At 42.0% G+C, this 21,621-nt stretch overlaps 1 protein-coding gene across 4 annotated transcripts in view; it reads right to left on the reverse strand.

Annotated features, from left to right (window-relative positions):
* Positions 1-21,621, reverse strand: part of FAM107B (family with sequence similarity 107 member B) — a 62,671-nt gene that overhangs the window by 12,035 nt on the left and 29,015 nt on the right. Inside the window, exon 1 of one of the 4 annotated variants that reach the window (XM_026091262.1) lies at positions 16,102-16,351. The exons of 2 other annotated variants lie outside the window; for them this stretch is intronic. The gene's annotated coding sequence lies outside the window, so the exon portion shown is untranslated. Of the gene's footprint in view, positions 1-15,049; positions 15,190-16,101; positions 16,352-21,621 lie in introns of those variants that run through there. One more of the 4 variants, XM_026091260.1, reaches the window with a different exon arrangement.

Raw genomic sequence — 21,621 nt, forward strand, 5'->3', positions numbered from 1 at the left:
ACATCTAGTTTTTCCAGGACGGATGTGTATATAGAGGTTCTGAACTCTGGGGGGATGCTAGTTCCCACAAGAACCCCTGAAACTAATACAAAATCTGCTGACAGTGGTGACAACAGTTCAGAACTGGGCAAGCATACTGCTGTACATGACCGAAATCGCTTACTGACATTGATTGTACAATAAAAATACTACTACTACCCCCTTGGCGTCCTCCTTACTTCAGTCAAGCAACCAGCTATCGCCACATCCACCAAATATAGAGGAACATTGGAAAAATCAAGTTGGGAGGGACTTGGAAGGTTTCTAGTCCAATCTCCTCCTCAAAGCAGGGTCAGTTTTGAGGTCAGATCAAATTTCTCAGGGCTTTACCCAGTCAGGTTTCGAAATCCGCTAAGGACAGAGAGCGTACAACCTGTCCGGGCAACCCGTTCCACTGCTTGACTATCTTCAAGGTGAAAAAGTTTTTCGTATACTCAGTATGAACCTCTTTTCTTCCAGGTTATGCCCACTGCTTCTTATTCTCCCACCATGCAGCACTGCAGAGCCTGGCTCCATCGTGATGAGCTCCTCACCGGTACGAGGAAGCTGCTGTTGGGCCTCCTGGAAGCCATCTCTTCTTCAGGCTGAACAAGCCTTTGTGGTCCTCCACTGAACTGATCTCTCAAATCCTTTGCTGTTCAACTGCATGCCATATATAAAGTAAGTGGAGGGCGCATATATTACATTTGTTTTCCGTATTGCTCTATCAGTTCTAGATTATTGATTATGGCTGTGAGTCTTTTAGAAAGCGTTTATGATCTATGATTCTCCACTAAAGTAAATCAGAAAAGAGCCTCCTGCCTCTTTAAGACAAACCTCCTATTTGCTTAGGCAAGATGAAAAATGCTGAAATACCTACAACTAATCTGTCACAAACAACGTACTATTTTTTTTTTTAAACACAAGCCCCTGAAAAACAATTTAATTCAATCATTTCTCAAAGCTTGATGTAATATTTTGCAGCATGTAAATTTGTTTCTGGCAAACACTTAAAATGAAATCTTCTTTCGTCTGTCCCATCTCTATTTTTAAAAACGTATTCAAATCTTTGAGGTCAGGAATCGCGGTTTCCTAATGTAACATGAACTATTACTAGCAGCAAACTTGAATGAATAGAATTCCCTCAGGAACTGAGGAGTCTTTCCACGTGTGATTAAGCCGTAAGTGATTTCAACTAGGATTTCCAAAAACGGAGCCAAAGAAATAGGGCACCCAGTTCCCCCATTCAAAGAATCCCTGTATACCCTTTGCAAATCTTAGCCTGGCTGGAGGTCACCGGTCCAGTTCTGCAGAGTCTCTGTGTAACGTTACACACAAACAGCACAGCTAACAAGTGTAGCGTGGTTTCTCACACTTACATCAGAGCACTTCACCAAAACACTGGTGACTTTCAGAAAGAAGGAAACTGAGGCACGGACAAAAGAAGGGGTTCACCATGCAACAGCCGGCAGGAACCGAGCTGGAAATGTAATCCCCGGGTTTCGGAAATTCAGACTACACTCATCAGCAAATCAGTGAGATTAGATGGCAGAATCCCTTAAAGTCCTGAAACAAAGCTTAATCAAGGTTCAAATAATAAAAATTTTAAAATGAGAATTCTGTGAGTCTCTAGGGCTCATCACTACAAAAGTCACAGCCCACCAAGCTGCTTTCAAACCATCACTGGATATAACAGTGCGACATGAACTGCTTCTCCATTGCTATTAGCTTCACTAGAAAGGTCTCTTCCGACCAGCAATTCTGCTTCACTGAATCTAGATGAAGCATTCAAATTTCTCTGTACCTCGATCTAAACAATCATTTAACATGAATATGATGCCTTAATAGCATCTGAGAGGCTCCTTTAAATCGGCTACTGTTACATGACCAGCTGAGAACACACAATCCATTTCTGCGTCCTGCTGTTACCTTACTCCAAAACAAAGACGAGACAGATTTGGGGGATGTTTTAGCTGATTTTTTTTTTAAGTTTTATATGCCCACTAATCTGGCAGGTGCTTCCTCAGTGCATTTTTTTGTATCAGCTGCTGCTGCACAAGCAACACAAAAGTATTTATCTACCGTATCTTGTCCTGCCTGAACAACTCTCCCATAAACTTCGCCCGTGACTCCTTATATACACAAGGATTTTTAATCGGGAGAGAATAGATTGGTGAGCCTGCGTGGAAGAGGGATTTCTGACTCTTCAAACAGAACTGCAAAGCTATTTCAATATCGCACTAGACAAAGAAAATCTCTCCGTAGCAAAACCACTTGATTATCAAGCGCTCCCCCAGACAGAGGTTTCACATTTCCGCATATTTCTGTTCCTCACAAAGATGCTTTTAGAACAATCAAGAAGTGTCACATTGACACCTCAGTCTTGGAAAGCCGACACCAAGAGGTCACATACGTGCCTTCCAAGGAAAATAAATGAGCGAATTGCAAGTAAATTCAGTGAGATCAGTCGAGACCCTTTGAACTAATAATGAATACATACAACTGCACGCTGCTTCCATACCCCGACACAAGTTGCATTTGGGGAAACGCCTCCAACAAACACATTTCCTTCTAATGCTCTTCTTTTTTTAATACTGTTTATAGAGGGGTTTTCAGCAACGTCCCTCAATGGTAGTAACACTGGAAAGACTCATGCAAAGAGAGCTCCTAGCATTTTTAACAGATTCAAAGCAGATCTTAACAACATCGAGTTAAGGATTTAGCAGCTGCCAGAGCTTTTGCTCCAACAGGGCTCCCCTGGCTTCGGAAAGAGAGGGAAGCTTATGCCAAAAAAACCCCAGTGTTTATATGGCATTTGGGGAATTGCATTTATTTTCCCCTCTGGTATTCCTCATACCAGAGATCACCCTCTACATACAGAATCTGAACATAAAAATTCCTGAGCAACACCATATATTTATATTATTATGCATATATAGGGCATTTTCACCCTCAAATGATTCTTGCAATTATTTCCAGCTGTGAAAGCAGAGGTAGAGTTGAGACCCCTTAAAAAAACCAAATAAATAAATACCAAAAAATACACATTAACATCAAAATAATAGACTAGTTTGGGCTCCAAAAATTACACTAGAGCTAAATTCACATGATTTCCTTTTTGCTTTAATAGCTTCTTAAATTAATATCTTGCACAGAAGCATTAGCTCAAGCATTGAATACCTCCTGAAGTAAAATTTTATTCTTGAAAAAGCTTGAACATCTGTTCTGAACTGTACTGTAAACCATCAACCACTATTTTTTAAGACGTACATTTTTAGATTTTTAAACTACTGCATAGACTTGTGGTTTGTTACAAGTAACCCAAAGGCATTCTTTGAGAGGAAATACGGTTTTATTCTCCTCCTCCTGATTTTGAGAGGAATTAGAATAAAAATTCTTCAGCATGCCTCTGCCCAAACATTTTATAACTAGCAACGCCTTGCACAGCCAGGCTTGGATGGAAACTGAAAGAGCTCCTTACATTCACATTGTACTTTCCAATGACCATCTCAATACCATTTGCACATAAAAGCTCAACACCACTATCGTTTTTATCTACATGCTCTCAGCATAGTAAGAGACACTTGATTAGAGAGATTTACTTGATTAATTCTTGATTATAGATATGATTTATAACATCCCATGGCTGTTTTTTCACTGTTTAATTCGCAATAGGAGTTCCTGAAAGCAGAATATAGAAAGATTCTTCCCAGCAAAGATGCTAAAGCTTTCCAATGAGTTTGGCTCTCCTTCGCACTGTCTTTCGCAGCTAGAAGTGGTTATGAGATTTGGATCATGGCAAAGCACAAAAAGACTGCCCTTATGGAGGGGAGAGGGAGGAACCAGAGAGGGGTAAGCTGGAGGCTTCGATACCTCCCTGTCCCTCATGCTCCATTCGAGAAGACTGGCTGCCACTTTCAGGTTTCAACAATTTTGCTTCTAGGTCATTAAAGAGTGTCTTCACTTACTTCCAAATTGGAACAGCTTTAGGGCAGTGTGTACCTAGCATGCCATGGGGATCACTCATTCAACATCCTCCTGTTATCAGATTACTTACTGTATTACCATTCTTCACACAAAGTGAAGATCACCAGACTTTTAACCCTTAGGCAAGTACCTGTTTTTTGTTTCTGGTTCTGGCCTTGCTTTACTCTGACTTTGGGCAAGTTATTTCACTTCTGTGCACTGCAGCTCACTTACACACAACATAAAAACATCCCTGTAACCACCAGGAGCTTCTGCAAGGCCAATCTCACTGCTGTTTGTCATGTACCTCAAAAGGTTCAGATCCCAGCAGACAGAAAGAAGTAGCAAGCCTGAAAAGCTTCTGTCCATACTATGCTAGGACAGTTCAGCAAATAGCACCCTCCTTACAAAAGGAAACGTATAATGTCTCTCAATACAGGTAAACTTTCTCCCGTGGCATAACACTGGGACTATTGCACTGGAATACACCAGCAAGAAAAACCTCCTTATCTTAACAGCACTATTAAATGCAAATGATAATGGCTAAATTCTGCTAAACCTATTTTTAACCCAGCTGCATCCTCCTCCTGTAACTCACTGCATGCGACGACAGGTCTTGAAGCAGCGTGCTTAAAAAGTTATGAGCCTTGATAAATGACATTGCAATTAGGCCAACCATGCCCAAGACATAAACACAATCACATTATCTCAGAACACTTTCTTGATTAGAGTGGCAGTGAACAGGGTCAATTGGGCTCCAGCCTTAAATCTAGGAAACAAGGTAATGCTATCAGCAGTTAATGGATTCATTACTCACGTGGCTGCCAGAAGGCTGAAGGCCCACGTAGCCTTCTCTCGGTAACTATGGCTCAGCTCCCCCTCTCTTGAGCAGGGCAGGCAAAGCAATCTCAGAGAGGTCAGGAATACGGGGAGAAGCAGGCCTCACCAGCTACTGAAAATACTATAGTCACTTTAGCAGATATTAACATGAACTAAACCACTCAAAATCTCAAGGAAATCCAGTTAACATTCATTTTCTTCCCTTAAGTACTACTGAGAATGAAATGTCAACAAAGCACAGATAAAACATCCCCTAGATGAGAAACCAGAAGGAAGAAGGCCATCCTAAAGATGTTTGTGTTGGCAAAGACACCTAAAGGAAGGGAGACGATGCAAAATTTGGGGCAGTGCTCCGTGCTGTTACAAATCTCAAATGCAAAGAGTTGCTTATGGCTGTCATTCAATTTAAACACCACCAGACATTCTCTATTCTTGTGTTTTGAAGTTCAGTCAAGCCTTGGGTGCTAAGCGAAGAGCCTATATCACCCCAGAGTCTGAGGGCTAAAGAGCAATGCTGGTAAGCACAGAACGGCTGGTCTCTCTTGGTCTCCAGTCTATTTGGAAAATAGAGGTGGAAAAAGAATATTAAGAATATTTTCATCTTCCACTGAAATAATCAGAACCAATGAACAGGAATTTTTGTTAATCCAAAGTAATTTTCCCAGGGGCTGCAAGATCTGTGATGAAACACTCGCTCAGCAGTTTCGAAACCAGCTAAAAGTAGCATCTCTACATAGTGGTGTTTCTTCTCTGGCTCAGTTAAAAAGCTGAAGAGGTACCAATGAAAATATGTAATTAGAGGTTGAGGAAGAGAGAAAGAAATTGCCTCTCCTTTCCTACTGTAAAAACAGATCTCTACACCAGGGAAGCGTGAGAGGATAAGGAAGGAAGAAGGAATCGGAGACCAGTCTCTGATTTCTGAAGTGCAGATCTCTACATTTACCATAGTGGGCAGTGACTAGGTCCCCCTTTTGTCAGATGAAGACAAAACTCATTTTGCTCAGGGTCCTTGTGATTATCAAAATCCCAAGATGGAAAACCATTTTGATGTCAAGGAAGTATTTTGTACACCTCGCACCAAAAAGGCCCTCAGTAATCGTATCGCTGTCTTTCTGCGGAATAAGAGATACTTTACGCATCGATGTGACAACCATGTGCATACACACCCTCCCTTCCATCAAATCTAATGCAATTCCTTTGACAGGAATAGATCGTGGCTAGCAAAGGCATGCAACTGAATATATATGTGGCTTTCATCAATGTGCTACACAGATAATTATTACACACCACAGTAAACATGACTTGTAGGAGAAGCAGATCATTCAAATTATGCTTCCCAGGAGATGAACTGTACAGGATTATTTTGCAATTGGGTTACTCCCAAAAAGTAACTGGCAATTCATTGACATGTAGGTCAACAGTGACTCATATGCAATTCTGAAATGACACATTTTAAGGTCATTTTAAGGTTATAAAAGCAAAAACAAAAACCCCAGAAAACCCAAGATCAGTTTGTACTGCTGGTAGCTATAGGGTAACATCAATGTTCCAGACTAGTTAGTTTGGACCACTAAATATAAAATCAGGGCAAATTTGGTTGAATCAAATCTAAATAAATCAACATATGGGATTTCATTTGAAAACACAGTGTTAATTCTAAATCAGAAGTCCAAAGAATTAGAGGACAGTTTTTTCAGGGCTTTACTGCCGCAAGTGTTAAGAACTATCAAACAGTGTCACCCAGTGGTAAAGGGCTTCCTACAGACAGCAACAGAAGCTAACACCAAAGAGAGTAGTGTTTTTTTTTTGGGGGGGGACACAACAGTGACAAAAATCAATGTCTTCATACAAAACTGCTATACTTCAGAGCAAACAAACAAAAAACCCACACCATTTTAGCAGAAAAGTCTTACTTCTAAGTCACTTTATTTTTGAAAATAACAGCATCAGAGGCCAGTGGTTCTTCAATGTCAAAAAGGTTTAACGCTATGTGCTAGAGAGGTACATTTCTGGAAAATAAAAAATCCCAAACAAGCAGCAGCCCCTCAATATGGAGGGTGGAAACATTTCCAACATCTGAGTTCAGATGCCTAAAAGGAAACTGGTGAGTCTTGAACACTCCTAAAATCTAGCTCGCAAGACTTCAGCAGTAAGCTTCCATCCAGGAGAGAGACAGACACACACACGTTGGTTGTTTTTGCATTTGTTCTGTATTTTTTCACCAAGATCTTGTGAGAATGGTCCAAATAATGTGTGTCCCAGTGAGGCCAAGCAAGGTCCAGGAGCAAAGAATGTAGGTCATGCTCCCTGGACAGAAACCTCTGCTGGATGCTTTGATGATGATGATGATGATGATGATGATTGGGGTCCTGGTGCATATTCAGCCGGGCAGAAGTCTATGCCAGCTATAAGCCAAAAAAGGTAAAGTGATCCTTGATACATATAAGAAAATTTTGGAGAAAGACAGGAGGTAGATTACTTGGCACCCATGCAAATATGATTGGCACAGCAAGCACTGTTTTGTTTTGTTTTTAATTAAATGTGATGTTAAAAAGCAAAGGGAAGAACAACAGCTCAGAACTGTAGAATGTGCCCTATAGTGAGGCAGTCAAAACAGCTCAGTCCATTTGGTAAAAAAAAAAAAAAAAAAAAAAAAAAAAAAAATCAGCTTGATCAGCAAAACTCTTGACAATGGTTTGACAAAATTCAATGATTGGAGACTGAGGCTAGACAAACATTCTTAAAATAAGGTACACACTTTAAAAGTGAGGGAAATGAAACGCTGGATTTACTAAAAGTCTTGTGGATACTCCAAAATATGTTTAATTTCACAGAGAGACCAAATTACAGGATCATAATTATCCCTTCTAGTGTTACAAATTTATAAATTTGTAAATGTAATTAATAAGCATTTGCAACGGACTCTGAAGATAAAAATCTCTGCATTAATTGGGCAGCTGCACATTAAATCGGCATAGTAGCAAGGAGGAGGCCAAGTGAGCTAAGAATTTCACATGCTGCCTGAGTTACACTGGTGCTATAAAACCCTGGATCTTGCCTATTGGAACATCACGGTGCTGGTGAACCTCCAAATCTTGCTTCACGCCACGTGCTGTTCCTCAGGGCACACCAACATCCTGTTTGGAGTTGTGGCACGGCACGATCTACCGAGCTGTCGCGCCTCCCCTCAATAATAACGGGTGTACGCTTTTTTTGAACGGCAATTTAAATTCTACTGCCCATAAAAAGCAGCCTGTTGTTAACAAATTTAAAAACACTGACATAATGAAAAACACAGTCCACTTCAGCTTGCCAGTTTCCTAAATGTATTCGGAGGTAGCTATGTAAAAGCTAAGTACTTCTTCAGACCAGGCAGATATGAGCCAATTACCTGCCAACTCAGCAACTCAAGTTCCCTTCCTTTTCCAGGAAGAAACCCCTTCCTAGCTAAAAATATATATTTATATATAGATAGAGCTATAGGTACACATCTGCACTTGTAAAGCTTGCTTTTTGGAGTAGTTCTCTCTTTGGTGACAAATAGCTCACAACAAGCATACAGTCTCTATTTTGATTTCTTAAAAAAGGAGTATCATTTCTTAAACACAGAGAAAACAAAAATCATTTTCTTAAATGTATCAGAACTCCAAGCTAGTACACACCCAGCTTACAGGAAAGAAAGACGACCTTCACCTAGACGAGTTAGTCTTGGCTTAGGCAACTCTATGCACATTCCAGCCTGCACTGTGTCCACAAAGAGACACCCTTCCTCGCCCAAACCTGTTTTATCCAGTCTCAACTATTAGAGATGCAGTGGGGAGCCACATCCTTAAAATACATCTCAGTTAAAAAGGACACCACTTACAACGGCAAGGAAGAAAGACCTGAAGGAAAAGGCAAAAATAAGGAGGCCACTAACAGTGATGACCTGGTCTTACAAAAGTGAAGGGGAGCAAGAAATTAAAGAGAAGGTAATTCCACAGCTTGCTCATTATCTTAACCAAAGGTGCAAGGCCCTAATGGATTTAAAAGGAAACAGTGGGTGTAAGGATGTACAGCAGTCAGGACAAGTCTCCAGAAAAGGTACTACAGGAGACCTGCAAAGGACACTCCGTGTCCCAGCGCGTTTACTGAACCAGCATCTTTTCACTGTTGAATGGAAGAAATGAGTTTTGAAGAACAAGAATTTATAGGAAACAAAACAAACAAAAACATGTTGATACTAGGTCACAGCCGTGAAAGCTGGTAATTTTTTTACACGCTCTTTACAAAAGAGCCACAATCAACAGCTCCTACCGCAACCTCATAAATCAGGAAGCTCCGACACCTGGGCAGGGCTCAGCATCAGCCAGGAGGCACAGATGAAAGGACAAGGCAGCCGGCCTCGCTCCTCAGACGGAAGGGCGTTGTTTTCTTAAGCAACGTGCCTCCATCCGAACAGCATATTCATATGTCGCTCGTGAAACCGAGTCGCCTTTAGCCTTTTAGCCTCCCTTCAATGAGGAGCCCAGAATGTCAACATTTAAAACAAAAGCCGTCACAAAAGCTTAGCACGTACACAAGGGAAACCACAGGTTATACTCTGGCGGAACAAATTAACTAGTGTATGATGATACTGGGCCCTTTCTAGGATGTTTTCTACAAAACTTACTTTTTTAGTTTTCTTAGGAAAGGCTTGTGGAGGTTCAGTAAGGGAGGAACAGACCATCACTCCCCAGTCTCTCCGAAAAGGAACAAATTCCAATACTCTATAAGAAACTAGAGGAGCGACCCTAGTTTCTCCACAAAGAGAATGTCTGTTGAGTTCGTGAGCTGGTGTCAGGAAAGGAATTTCCTACAATTGTTACCTTTCTGCTTGGCGGAGCACCTGGAGGAAAACCTCTGACTGTCCTTCCTTGGCATCGCTCATGAAGGGGGCCAGCGACACTGGCAGGGCCCCCCAAATCCTTCCTCTGGGGCTTCTTGAGACGATGGCTCACTTGCCATGTGCATTAACGAAGAGGAATTGAACTGGACCTGAACTTGAACTGGAAGAACTCTTAAGCTACAGAAACTGGACAAACGTCCCCCAAAAAACAGCAGTCCTAAGACGCACCGCAGGGACCTCCAAACTATAAAAAACAACGACTTGCACCCCAAAAAATCACACACTACCTCACAACGGTCTGATAAGGGAAAATAAAATGCATGTATTCTGGTCTCTTCATGTTCACAGGAGAAAATAAAGAAGAAAAAAAACCCGTAAAGAAATGAGGGCTGCAAAACAAGGGGGGTGGAGAGCCAAGAAAGGGGCTCAAAGTCTTTCTTGTCCAATCCCCGCTGCCTAAACACACTGCGGCAGGAGAACAAAAACCAGCAGTAGGTCATATTGTGGCTCTCGCTGGTCAAGGTGTGAGGAAGCAGCGTAGAGAGCTTCCAAGGAAGAGAACGGCGCTCGGCACGGACACGCAGGCAAGCAGGGGGCCGTGCCGCTGCCAGCCCCTGCTGCCAGCCCTGCCGCAGCCCGGAGAGAAAAGGGTGTGCAGAAAGCCTTCTCGCCAGCCTCCGAGCCCTCTCCAAAACACTGGTTTTGTAGCACAGGTGACTCGGCTGATTTTATAACAGACAGGCTGAAAAGCTCCAGTTTTAACAATAACAGCTTAATTAATACGATGAATACCTATTGATAAGCAACCCTGACTGCCAATCGCCAGCTGCACCTCTTCTCTTCTAAAGCCAGCTCGGTTCTTTATTCTTCTGAACAGACAACTCAGGGGGCTCGTAGCTCACGGTGGGCAGGCGACTGAAGAGGAACCTTTCTGGCCAACAATTTTATTAGTTGGCAAAAAAAAGGAAGTTAAGGGCCTCTAGGGAAGACAGTATGGTGACATTTTTAAGACGACAATCATTTTGTTATCTCATTTTTTTGTAGAATGAAGGAAAAAATGGTGGAACGTTTGTGCGGTCCTATTCCTGCTCCCCCTCAATAGCTAAATGGGCCATTTGTTTAAAAAAAAAAAAGTTTTAATGACAATCCATACTAACTTGCTCTTTCTCAGGGAATCATCTCATCATTTCTTGCAAAACTCTTGCAACCAAAAGTCACTGCAACAAACAGCCACAGGGGAATGAACACTCTGGGCACTTCCTTGCAGGCCTCATGCAGTGTCACATCATGGTGACCGCTGCCTTCTGCATCCAATCACCAAATTAACGGCATTCCTCTTTTCTCACACTGCAGAAAGGTGGTTTGCAAATGTAAGCAGCATTTCTATTAATAAAGGTGAGGGTGGGGGGAAGCCTCGTTATTTTACAGTAAATTCTTGGCCTGTTGCTAGTCCCACAAATCTGAGCAAACTAAACTGACCTTCCACAATACTTTCAAGCATTTTAACCCAAGTTGCCCAAGTTCCTATGTCTATCACAGTTTGCCCATTGTCTTGCAACATAATCACTTTCTCAACCTGCTTGTTTAGCAAATATTAGAAAACTCCAAATTGCTAAAGCAGAAATTTAACGCTTGCTTTTTTTTAAATTAGACAACCACCTTTTACCCTGTTTTATTGAGGAAACAGGTTTGAAAAGACAGCAAAAAATATTCAGAAAGGGGAAATCGATCAAAATGTAAAGTAGGACCTGATCGTTATAATGGGCTTGGTTACAACAGCAGCTCAAGGAAAGGCTGCCCGGTATCACAGCAAGGAACTGAGTCATGACAGAAGAGGGAAATTCTATTCTTGGTTCTAACAAAAATCGGATTTGTGATGCTGAGCAAGTCATTTAGGCCTGAAGTAATCTGGAGAAGGCTGTGGTTGTCAGCACAAGACAACATATTGGGTACCAAATGCTGAGAGCGCAAAATGTGCTTTTTTGGATGAGAAGATCAGTAAGAAACATCATAAATTACAACAATGCTATGCTTTGTTCCACCATAGGTAGCATTTTGCCAAAAATTTTGGAGCAATTTCATTTTAAGTGTACCTTTTCATGATTGAAAAAAAACTCTTTTGTTTTAGCATCAAAAAGCAAAATCTAAATAGGTAACTTGTAAAATAAAGCAGTTGAGAAAAAAAATTGGTAACGTTGAAAACAAACTTAAAAGCTATGGGTAAACACATACACAGGAAAAATTAAGAAAAGAGATTAGAGTTCGTAACAAAGAAATGCAATGCATTTATGATTTTTATGCCTGAAGGACTGATGCTGCCATTTTCACTCTGAGTCCATTTTCATGAATTTCTTCCTTCCCAAGTTATTACAAGAGTCTCCAGATTTTTTTCTTTTTTACCATTTGCCTACAGATTTATCATTTAAATAACAAGAGACACACATTAACACATGTTTTTGTGAGCTGTACTAATAAACACGCTTTAAGAAACTAGTCTGAGATTAAGATCCACACTGAAAGGCCATCAATAAGAGGCTGGGAGCCTGAGGGTTTTAATCCCTCGCTAGTGAATACAGCACGTTCTTCTCAAGCATGTTAGTATTAACACAGAGACTCATTTATCAAAATCTGTCCTCCTTAAAACAGCATGTACTCTTCAACAGTCTCAACGCTCACCAGGGGTTAAATACTGCGTCTTCAGACACTACATCAATGTGAGTTTATCATATACATTAGTGTTTAAGATTATATTGAACGTTTACTACAGTGACATCCCATTCCACCAAGAGAGCATTAACGTTACACATTAAAGGATGGCAACACATCAGTCTTTTTTTTTTTTTTTATTAATTTCAGATCATCTAGATATATGATGTGTTAAACAAAGAATTCCTACCCACTCTGCTTAACCTCGCAGCCTGTCTGCACGCAGGATGTTATCCCCCCTGCTTTAACATTGATCCAACTAAAGCAATTTAAAAAGCTGCAAATAGACACAACAAAGACGGCATTTTCATTGCCGGAGAGCAACGGGATCCATTTCCAGTTTGGAAACACATTCAGCTGTAAGAGGAAGCAGGCTATCACAAGCCATCCAGGCACCTTCCCCTGCACAGATTTGTCTTTAATATTTCTTGTTCTCTCACCTACAGCTTCCCAGCCCTGCCAAAGGCAGCAACATCGGAGGTACCAGCTGTGCCACCCCATGCCTGGGACACGTTTGAACATGGTACTGCTTGACTAGATATGTGTCTTAATAACTTTTGCGGGCAGATGACAGCTTACTCCAGCCGTCCCTAATCAGCTGTTTCTGCGAAGCTCTATAGTTGCCATCCGCTAGTGCTGCACCCGCACGATCAAATAGGCCCTGCAAAGCAGCAAAACTGCAGAAGAAACAAGACACTCAGCTGGGGCTGTGCAACTTTTACCAACGCGTTACAGCAAAGAAAGTCACTGTGTGCACCCTTTTGTATCGGTATCAAGCAAAGCTACTCCAGGCTAGGAACAGCTGTGCCAGCATAAAGACGATCAGCTAGTGCAGGGAGCTGTACTGCTTCAACCCTACAGGCAAAACAGGACAGTTTGCAGAAAAAAGTTAAATAAAATTCTAGCAACAGTTAAGTTCAGTCTGGAAAGTGTAGGTGGAAAAAAAAAAAAAAAATACCTCTAAGGATATTGTCAGAAAAAATCAGCTTCTTCATCTTTTATGATATATTCAGGCAACTAGAAAGGAATTATAGAAGGCTGATTGAGATGACAAGATTTCAATTGTTAATATTTGAATTTCGTTTGAAGTCATGTTATAAATTTATTTTACAAACAGCAACTAGAACCAAAATGAGAACAAATTCACTGTCCACACACGCTTGAGAGAGTTATTACGCTTCATAAGCTAACACTCTGTGCAGAGACAATTGTATCAGCATCCCCTTTTTATACCCTCAATCTTCCTGAAAGCCAAGGGACTTTGGGGCTCACAGAATAGGAGAACTTTTGAAAATTGCACTTTTTTCTTCTCCTTTCAGTCAATTCTTCCAGAGAGACAGGACTCTCAGCTTGTCTTTCTCGCAAAGAAAAGTAAAATGCGAGTGGCCCGTTACCTGTTTAGTTTAGATATTCCAGTAAAAATACACACACACGTTATATATATATATATATATATATGTGTCGGTCATCACATTCATTCCAAAACTTCACCTTGCCAGCACAACAAACCTGTCTGCTTACAAGGGCACACTGCAGGACATGGTATACTGCGTGTTCTTTAGAGCTGGGTAGCTGTCACCTCCACCAAGGTCCAGTAACACAGCATCATTTTGTGTGTAGCTCCACACTTTCAGGCTAAACACCCCCTTTCAAAAGCCATTTCCCTCTCACAAACAAACATACACCTTAGGGCCTGGTGGAACAAACAGTAAGTCTAAGTGGTTCTGAAGTGGTCCAGACTGAGGAAGGAAGAACACGTCTGCAATTTAATTTTTATTCCTGTCCCACTGTGCTCAGTGTTTTCTTACGGATCTATTCGACATAAACCTTTACCACCCTGGAAAACAGTGTTTCCAGGAAAACAATGTTTAGTTAAATTCACAGAGTGATGGAAAAGAATTACAGTAAGACCATTACAAGATCTAAGTAAATGGATGAACTTTGCAAGTCTGCAGTAGTGGGTTTACTAGGGTGAGGGCCAACAAATGCGACCACACATACGCTTCCCGTCCACTGCCCAAAGCAGGACGCACAGACCAGTCTCACCAGCAGTGAGATCAGCAAATTTGTTAATTGTTTCCAGTCAAAACTGAGAAGTTTGTAGAGGGCTGAGCAAAGGCTCTTATCAGGGGAAAGAGATTTATGCAAGATTTCAGAGCTCTTTAATCTCTAATCTCAGCTGGGGGTTATTTCTATTGCTGGAGGGTGGTGACGTCCATTTCTGAGAAAACCTCTGAATATGTCCTTTTAATATCCCATCATGAAAGCTCCCACGAGACAGCTGCGTTACTCTAACAAACGCTTTGAGAGACAGGAGGACATAGTATGCTGAGCAAATAAGGCGAATGCAAGCAAGACGCAAGGCAACAAGAATTTCAGGGAGGCATTCAAACTCCCGTGACTCTGTCCCCCCTTCTTTGCATCAAGGCGAGGGATATTTCAGACAAATCGATGTAGTTCAGCCATGGACACCTTCTGTTAGTCTTACCCAAGGCTTCACCTAAAGACTGAAGACAACCCCCACTTGTCTTTGTCTCACTCGACACCTTTTAAAGGTCCCACTCTAAGCCTTCTTTATCCCATTATGATATTATCTAACTGCAAACAATGACTTGATTAAAATATACATATTTATGGAAGCATGTCACTTACCTTTAGGACTTTAACTGCTGTTGCTAAGCTAGGAAAGCAAGCTCCTTATAGCATTAGTATGGTTATGCAGAGGGCAAATCAAAGCAGCTATGCTGAGCACTCCTGTCAAATATCATAGCTCTGAATCGGCTTCTAGAGACACTTACACTTCTCCACTGGGGTTAAACAGAGTCCAGGGAGCCTAGACTCCCAAGCTGGCTTTTTAACAACAGTGGGAAAGCTCCCTTCAAAAATCAAAATAGTGAGAAATTCCTCCTCAAGTTTCATAAACTACAATTATACTGAAGAAATCAAACCGGTCACAGTTTTCTGTAATACCTCTAGGACACCAGTTGCCTCTAGCTTCATATACTGGGTATCCTAAAACCACAAAAATATTCAGTTTAATCATTTCCTGTATTATTCACTGCATTGTCTGCAATACCTTGTGGATTAATTATCTAGACAATAAAATGACTGCAAGTGTCATTAATGTTGTCAGTCTGGAGTAGTCATCTAAAGAACCAGCGCAATGTGTTCCTGCGAGGTACTGCAGTAAGACAGGAAATTTTCAATAAGTCAAACGGAGGAAGAACCCCTCCTAGGTGCTACGTATGGGTGGCAAAACTCCCTTCCTACCAGCACAGAAAGGTGAATAAACAATTATGCAACTGTGGAAAGTCCCAATAATTAGAAAAAAAGAAACGAGCGGAAAGGGCCTCCATACCTTGAAGATAAACTGCTCAAAAGAAAGGAGAGAACGGTCATTAAGTACAACACATGTGTTTTCTCCTTTGCCTGAGATTCAATCATGAGGCAGAACATCTTATCAATCGCTACATTAAATTAGTATACAGTAAGTGCTATATGGTGAGAGCTCTTTTTTAGTCCCTTACGTAGAGTCCCCAGAAGGAACGCAGACCTCTAGTCTACTCAAACGTTCAACTCGGTGCTGACCCCATGGGTCCCCAGCGCTAAGAGGGCAGAGGACGAACCCTGCCACTTCTCCCCAAGCCACAACCCCGGCCAGAAACGCGCTACTGCAACCGAACGAACCCCTAGGGCAGAATTACCGCTCTCCTTAACAGAAGCTACGGTCGTACGACAGCACCGGGCTTAACTTGCATGGTCGGAAATCTCCCGTTTATGTGTATCCTGATGAAGCAGGAAGCACAGGTTTCTTTCTGAAAGCAATATATAAGTTGCACTGCTGGAAACACCAAGAGAAATCTCTGTTATTTCCAGGCCACCAAACACAAGTGGCACTTACTAGTTTTATTTCTAGTTTTGCTACTCTAGTTTCTAGGTCAAGAATGGCCTTGACTGGAAGCTTTTCTGAACACATACCAAACACCACTGAAAATAAACGTGCCTAAATTCTGTCTCAGAAAGAGCTGTGTTTTTAACTTAACTCTGAGCATTTTCTTACTTAAAAGGGAAAAGAAAAAAAAGAAAGAGGAAGACGATCTCTTTTGTGGCATTTTTCATTCCACGAACACAGGAGGAAATAGGTGGTGGTACAAGCAGAAAGGAAACAGCTTTACATCTCCTTGTTTCAAAACAAAGTGCTATCAGCAAAAATATTAGATTATTGATGCAGAGATAGACAGAGAGAGGGGAAGCTGCAAAGCTGCTTAACATTTCAAGAAGCTGTTAGGCTTATTACTCAATGCTGTAGCTGGGGAAAATAAAAATATTCTTTGAGTAGGATTTAGTAACTCAATAACAAAAGTCGAGTAGATTAAATGCTGCATCCGCTGTTATAATTAAATTAACAAAGTACTGATAGAATCATCCATCTTTTCCCCTTGTGCACCATACCCTGGGCGAAGACGCGCTATAGCTGTAGATATTTCCTGTGTTATAAATTAAAACGCAAGCCAAATTCACCCTTCCTGCAATGCTTTAAAAATCAAGGAAAATTACTCTAGGGATAAATCTGGCCCAGAGATGTTTTTCAACAAAGAAGAGTTTCAAATAAATTCTACCTAAATAGGGCTGTGTGGAAATACTTGCAGTGTTTTCACTGATGTTCCCAGAGGTTCAACTGTACTTGATTAAAGCATATTGGAACACACAGTTCCCAATATTAAATTGAAAGAATTTGAAAGAGTGTTTTAGACCTCTCTGTTCCCAGGTGACCAACCCAACATACTTAAAGCTTGTATTTTTGTTTTCCGAGGGTTTTTTTTGTTTTTTTTTTGCTTGTTTTTAAACAGCTAAGCATCTGCACTCTTAAATAAAGGCCATTTTAAATATAGCTCAACTTGGGTACAAAGAATTGAGGAGCTTGGAAATTACAGGTCAGCTAGGAAAATCAGATCCATACATTCAAGTAATTTCAAATTTTTACACTGAGATTACAAGCTACCACAAATAGCAGAAGGTTAAACTCGCAGCTGGTGTGAACTGGTGCAAATCTACTAAAATCAATTTATCTTTTTCAGCTTATCTGACTCACTAGGGGAATGAGCCCAATTGTCAGTATCACAGATCACCATGGGCTCACAGAGACGGAAGAGCTCGCGGGGCAATGGCCTTGGGTAACCCTCACACGCGGCAGCGTGACGCTGAAGACCTGCATGAACGTACACATAAGATTTCTCCCATACAAGCGCATCGGCTAAAATTATGAAAGCAATCATAAAACATATACCAGTTGCTGAAAGCAATTTATCTACAGCAATTTGCAAAACTAACAACAATCGTAATCACATTTTTGCAGAATCACAGAAAATTGGGCTGGAAGGAACTTCAAGAGGCCATTTATCCCTTCTCTTCCCCGGGGCAAGCTGCAGCATGCCTAAACCCTCCTGACATCTCCTCCTTCCTTGGGAGCTTTTGAGCCAAAACATTTCATTCTTGATCTCAATCCAAAACAAGACCTGATTTAAACCTGGTTATTCATGGTTTTTTTTTAAGCACTACATGTTGGGCCTTTAATGCTAATAAAGCTATTGAAATTCAAAACCTGGCTAGTTCGTAAGCAGCGGTGAATACAGAGCTCTTTGCTAACTTAGGGACAGCGGAAGATATAAACAGGTAGGATCCCTTATTTTTAGGACAAGAGTTAAACATAGCAGAAATAAAAAATCTATTCCACAGACTCTCATTGCAGCAGATATTTTTAGCACATCTGGAGAAGAACCCAAAGGACATGGGAAAATCTGCATTCGAGCCTCCCCTCCAAAGCAAGGCCCTGAGGTGGCAGCGGGTACGTCCTCCCCCTGCCTTGCAGCAGAGGCCACTCTGTTCCCAGGCAGGGTTATTCTCTCCAGCACTGCTCTGACCGAGCTCATTTTCCATCCCTCAGCCCTTAAAAGCTTGTCAGAGCCCCCTGCGATGGCACAGCTGATGGCACAGCAGGAGCACATCTGCATTAACAGCCCTTCAGACAGCACCGACTCCCCCCCAGTTTCCCACCAGAAAGTCCCAGGCTCAGAAGTCCCACAGAATAGCCAGCTCCTGGCTTCTTTACTTCCCCCCCTCCAAAATCTCCAGAGGCACAAATCCAGAGATGGATTTTGGGGGTAGGAAAGGGAAGACTGGCAGGGAAGGAAAGCTACTACGTGATGTGCTCTCCTGCAAAAGTAGCACTCCAAGGGTCCCCACCAGCACAGAAGGACACAGGATGGACAGTGCTACTACAGTAAAGGGAGATGAGTCTGGACATCAGATCCTAGCTTTAGAAAAAAGCTTTAAATTATTAAAGCAAGGCACCAATTCTTATAACAAGGTGCTGCAGCTTATTTTTAAAAAAATAATCCACTGCTGCGAATGTTTCTTTCCTTTCACAGTATGGCATCGCCAGGACCCATTTGGAAAAGTTTTCATCGCTTCTGCCACAGTTGGCAAAACAATTTAGTGCATATAAGGAGACGCAACCCACAGTCTCCTTCTCATCGTGATTTTAAACTGGCACAGATATTTCTGGTATTTTCCCATATATTTCTTTGCATGCAATTATTCAAACAAATTGCAGTTCTCAGTCTCCTGAGACTCGGTTTACTCCAATAACTGAGAGCTTTTTTCCCCCCCTCTCTGATGCTCTATTTTTCAGGGCAAGATTACTTTTTGTGTATGATCCTTTTTCAATTATGCAAAACCAAGGCAAAAAATGTAATAAAAAAATGTAACAACTCTATTGCTTATTTTTGTGCTCTGACATTTTCATTTCATGTCATAATGAGTCTAATCAATCTACCCTGCATTACACAGATGATATATTCCCAAACAGCAACTATTAGAAATAGATATCCAGCTTTTCTTCTTCCAGAACTGTATGAAAACTAACGTCACTTGTCACAAAATGAGTTCAATCTGCAAAAAGCAGCACAAAAAACTAAGTAGTTTAACTTGACATCATTCGTGCAGTTCTCGAATAAAAAGTAATAGCATTAAATTCTATTATTTGTCCATCTGCTTGGGTGAATAAAAGCATTAATGAGATGGAGACCTGCAATGCATTTTCTTAGAAGTAATAAAAAAATAAATAAAATAAAACTGAACAACTTTGTTCTCTGGATTAGAAATCCTCAGTAAATCACATAATCAGCAAGAAACAAGGAGTGTTTCTGGCAGCTCTGCTTCCTTTTTGTGCATCTGACGTGTAGAATATCTCAAGCGACAAACATGAGATTCTTTCAGCGACCCGTGCGAGAGGTGTTGTCCTCATTGCGGTAAGGGCGTTACGCTGGCGGCCTTCCGGCCAGGGCCGTGAACCCTCCACAAGCCCCTTCCCGCAGCTGCCAGCTCACAGGACTTCCCTGCTCTCCTCTGACAAACCTGCCCTTATTCTTCGCGCGGCAGCGGGCGCCCCGGCTGAGCCGAGGGGCTCCGCGTGGGTTCATCCCTCCTGAGGATCCGGCCCTTCTGACCCTGGCAGCTGCAACGCGAGCGACGACCGCCCCGCTCCTACCAGCGACGGCCAGTTGCTGCAACTCTTGGATTCCCCCCAGCTGATGCAAGCGAGAAACGGTGACATTTCTTCATCTTGGTTACAGAAGTCTTGCCTTTAATTTCACTTGGGAGCTCTTCGCTGCGTATCGGGTTCGCTCACTCGCTGCGTCAGCCTCTTGTTCCTTTAGTTCAAACAGGAGAACGAAGACCTCGAAGCTGGAGGAACGCTGAGCTCCTCCGTAACTGCGGCTCCGGTGCCCGTCTCTGGAAGCAGCGGTACAGCATCCAGGGCTCGGGAGCTTAGCGACTCAGTTGAAGAGCAGCCCCAGCTTCAACTCCCGCTGCTGCCCATGCCTCAGCAGCATACTTTATATAGGGAGAATAATTACACAACTATTTATTTGCTCATTGTCTCAGTCTTGGACAAAACATCCACGGATAGCCAGCCAGGGCGAACTTGCAAAATACAGCTCATCAGCTCTTAGTGAAACCTCTGTTAAACAAGAGGCTAAAAAAATACCAGGCCGTCTCTTCTTAGGCCCTGACCTGCCATTGAACAAAGCAACAAGACAAGCAGCATCCAAGGACTCTCCTTCATCGGAGTTGTTCCCCGAGGCTGAATTACATGACAGGAAGCAATTACAAAGCTTCCAGTCATGAACCATTCGCCTCTCAGTTGCCAAAATCCTAAAATTTCCAAAGTTTCATTTATCACATGAATTTTTTCATACCCTTTTAAATCCTTTATTCAAACCATATATAAGCAAGTGCAGATTACCTTTTGTGTCTTCGTATTAGCAACTAAATATAACCCTTATGGTTAAAAAATGAAGAATCAAGTGCAGATTTTGAACAGTGATGGTTATGTTTTTCCTCCATAAATATTTGTATATATCTGCCAAACGCTGAATAAATCAAAACCCATGGAGGGATACAAACTGTGGGCCAGATCTTTCAGCAGGTATAAGTCAGTACGGCCTGAATGACTCTCCACAAACAACTAGGCTGCCAAAAACTTGATGAAAAGAGTTGAGTAGATGTCAGCATATGCTTTGCGTAAAACAGACAAGAGGACCTTTCTGGGAGAAGAATTAAATTAAGAAGCGTAACAGGAATTATTCCGTACAGTTAAAAAAAAAAAAACAAAAAAACCCCCACACACTACAGACACATGTGCAGGCCTGAAAACAGGGGTAAGAAGCATGAGAAATTACTGCGGAGGTCTGTTCCTTACAAGCAAAGGAGAAGGAGATTCAGCAACAACAGGTACTATAATTTACTGCGCACAGAGAACTAGTTTTATAGGAACAGACAGGCTTGCTAGCTCCAAAGCAGCTGCTTGGCGCGGCTTGAACATTTAGCTTGCAAAGCTGACTATTCCTCCCGTGTTCTTTGATGCGTCTTCTAGCTATATTGCTATACTGGTTTTCCGACACAGCAATACCAAATGGCAAAGCGTTTCATTCGGGACCAGTGTGGCATTAGGCTGAATTAACGCCTGGTGCAAATGGCACACGCTTCCCATCACACGCTGCAGAAGGGACCGGAGCGCTGCCCTGGTGCCAGGGGTGTCCGGAAGCTGTAGCAGCTTTTTGAGGATGGGGCTCAGCACGCTCGTGCCAGCAGCGTCGCCCTTGAGCCACCCTCTGCGCTGGCTACAACAGGCAATGCAACGGGATGTTTGATGACTTACC

Source organism: Apteryx rowi, unplaced genomic scaffold (genome assembly GCF_003343035.1).
Source record: "Apteryx rowi isolate R43461 unplaced genomic scaffold, aptRow1 scaffold_9, whole genome shotgun sequence".
NCBI classification, from domain to species: Eukaryota; Metazoa; Chordata; class Aves; order Apterygiformes; family Apterygidae; genus Apteryx; species Apteryx rowi.